This window comes from Rattus norvegicus, chromosome 5, assembly GCF_036323735.1.
Source record: "Rattus norvegicus strain BN/NHsdMcwi chromosome 5, GRCr8, whole genome shotgun sequence".
Lineage (NCBI taxonomy): Eukaryota > Metazoa > Chordata > Mammalia > Rodentia > Muridae > Rattus > Rattus norvegicus.
This window is the reverse complement of record NC_086023.1, coordinates 73596530-73599408: the sequence shown is the minus strand read 5'-3', so window position 1 is coordinate 73599408 and position 2879 is coordinate 73596530. Positions and strand designations below refer to the sequence as shown.

The following is a 2879-nucleotide window of genomic DNA, read 5'->3' as shown; positions in this document are numbered from 1 at the left end:
AGTCAGAGTTTAGTACATGGGAACACAGAGCACCAAGGATGGAGGAAGACTTTTTTAAAAAAATTGAGTTTTATTCATAAGGCGAAAAAAATACCTTATTACATAAAATTTAGAGATATCCGTGACAATGTTCACAGGCAGATCACAGCTAAGACAAAATATTTTATTTTCTAAAAAAATTATCAAGAAACTGTTACCTAAAATGTATAGGTTAGATATTGAAGATTTACAAGATCAATAATAAAAGAATGGCCTGTGTAGGAAAATGAGACAGAAAGAGGATATAGCAATAACTTCAGAAGTGTAGCAGACACCAAAGTTTACAAAAATTTTCCCAAATAAATTTATACTTATAAAAATGCAACTTAAACTATCAAGGAAGTAGGCCTGCATGCTATCAGAAAACGGGCTTGACCCACTAGTGGGTCAGACATGGTGAGACAGGCTGGTACTGGGACAGGCATGGTCACTCAAGACATCTCCAATAGATCTGGAAACGTACACAAACCCAGTCACTCCAGTGTGCAATCCAGCAGCACTCTGATTGGATGAACATACATATTCCTTGTCTGGCAATTCCACTCCTGGGTTTAGATCTCACACGTAAGGAAACATCCTCAAGAATAGTTCATTGAGCTGTTTGTACAGCAACTGTTGGAAGCAATCTAGCTGTCAATCACTACAGGAACAGTGAATTAAAATGTGCAGAGGGCAGATTATCATATGCTAAGCATTATTTAGAAGCAACAAAACCATAGAGGCACAACGAGACACAGAGTTTAAAAAGGAAGGAAAAAAACCTGTAGTGAATAAAAAAAGAAAAAAAGAAAAAAGAAAAGAGAGGACCTCCCAAGGAGCAGGGTTGATGATGTCCTGTGAAGTAAGGCGTATGATTAGGTAACTCAATAATTTACACCAGAAAGTTTAAATAGTCAAGTAGACACTTGAAAAACACATGCTTTTTAAAATTGATATGGTTTAATATGTGCACAGTTAGCTACTATGCAGCCAGTGGGAAGGAGGCATTTCTTAGACACTTACAAATGTTCTCCTACTACACAAAGTAAAATATGAAACCGGCAAAATGAGAAATATGGCAAGATGTGTGATATGTACACATGTATTTATATGTGTGCATGCTTATAAATATGTGCATATGCATTTAGGAAGTCAGAAAGAAGAGGGAAATGAAAAATTTCTATCAGAGGTTAGCTTTGGGGTGAGAAATTAAGTAATGAAGGAAACGAAGCAAAAAACAAAAAAACAAAAACAAAAAAACAAGAGACCTAAGTTTCTCTTTATGTTTGGAAGTTGCTTAAACAAATTAAATAAAATTATTATGAAAATAAACATAATATATATGCATATACTGGAACATATATTTCCTACATGTCTTCCTTCCAAATGGAGGCCATTTTTAAGCTTCTAAAACAGTTTCTGACACATGACAAGGAATGGGAAAAAAATAAAAATTAAGGTTGGGGCAGACAAGGAGGGAGTAGGCAAGAACGTGGTAGGAGACATGGGGGGTTGTTACTTGTTTCTTCTCAATTCTCTATAATTTTTACACTTTCAAAATTTGTCTTCGTTACAGAATGACAGAGAAGGATGGGCCAGAGTGCGGGGCAAGCTGACAGCACAGATAGGAAATTACGAAAGGCCTACCTTGCGTGTTGCCAAGGGGCCAAAGGTTCTGCCTAGGTGCTTTCTCTAGCATTGCTTACTGCTGCGCCCCCCCCCCCCCCGCCCGGCCCTGTGCCTTTCTGAACTAAGCACCTTTGCATTTTTGCTCAGAAAGGCCATAAGGAGATGACCGGGTGCTGTGAGAACAGAAATCCAAATGAGGTGAGCCAGGCTGCTTCTTCCACTCGCATTGGCAGCTGAGGCTGGAGATGCTCTACCTTCTACAGGTAAGCCAGAGCAGAAGGCATGGAGAGGAGGCTCTCCGGAAACCCAACACCCTGGCATTCTCCTCCATTTCTCAAAGCAGCCCTCAGAAAGCCTCCATTCAACATGCGTTTGACCTCCTTCTCCTCTGAGTCTCTTTCCATTTCTTGACCCTCCATCCTGTCTTCACTTTCCAGATGCTCTCCAAGTCTTCACCTTTTCTAAGTATCTTTCATGTGTTAAATATTGGACTCTATGGCTGGGTTCCGGTGAATGTTGCTTAAAACACAAAAGGTTAAGCAGAGAGCAACTTTATTGATTAAACATCCATTTTCTCCCCTTTTGTTTTTTGTAAGAGCCCTTGATGTTGCCTCTGATTGACAGCTCCACCTGCACACCTCTGGCCCTGGATTCCCCTTGGTAATGTCGTGAAGCTGCAGAACTCCTCATCCACTCCACACCAGCCCCACACCCTTCCTGTGCAGCTGTCAAAGGGAAGAGGGGGAGAAAAAAGAAGATGTGTGTAGCTTTTTCCCTCTTTATCCTTCTTACTTCATTCCTTAGATAATATTTCCAGAAATCCCTGTAGAATGAAGAAAAGAACAAAAAAAAGAAAAAAGAACAGAAAAGAAAAAAGAAACCAAACTGGAGAGGAGAAAAAGGCTTTAGCAAAAACCCCTCCCTTTTATTTGCAATCCTTCAGCTCCCAGCAAGCCTTCAACTATGCTTTCAGGAAGGTGACAACCTTGTTCAATTAGCTTTTCCTCCTCACCTCTCACAGTGTGAATGACCTAAAGATTCCTTACCGCAAGACTAACAAAATGACACCCATTAACAAGCCGGGCATGAGAGGCTTGGCTCCATGGTGGCTCTGCCCTGTTGTCGGCTCATGATAATGACTACATCTGCAGGCTTGACTCTTCCCTGCTCTCTCCTAAAAGTGTAATATTGAAAATAACAGGGCACTACTCTGTTGCTATTAGAGATGGGGA

The 2879-nt window shown here is 40.5% G+C and overlaps 1 long non-coding RNA gene across 1 annotated transcript; it reads left to right on the top strand.

Annotated features, from left to right (window-relative positions):
* The first annotated feature begins 1701 nt into the window (after nucleotides 1–1701).
* LOC134478975 (uncharacterized) lies at nucleotides 1702–2421 on the top strand. The gene is made up of 2 exons (XR_010051812.1): nucleotides 1702–1910; nucleotides 2244–2421. It is a non-coding gene; the product is annotated as an uncharacterized LOC134478975 (long non-coding RNA).
* Nucleotides 2422–2879: the final 458 nt, after the last annotated feature.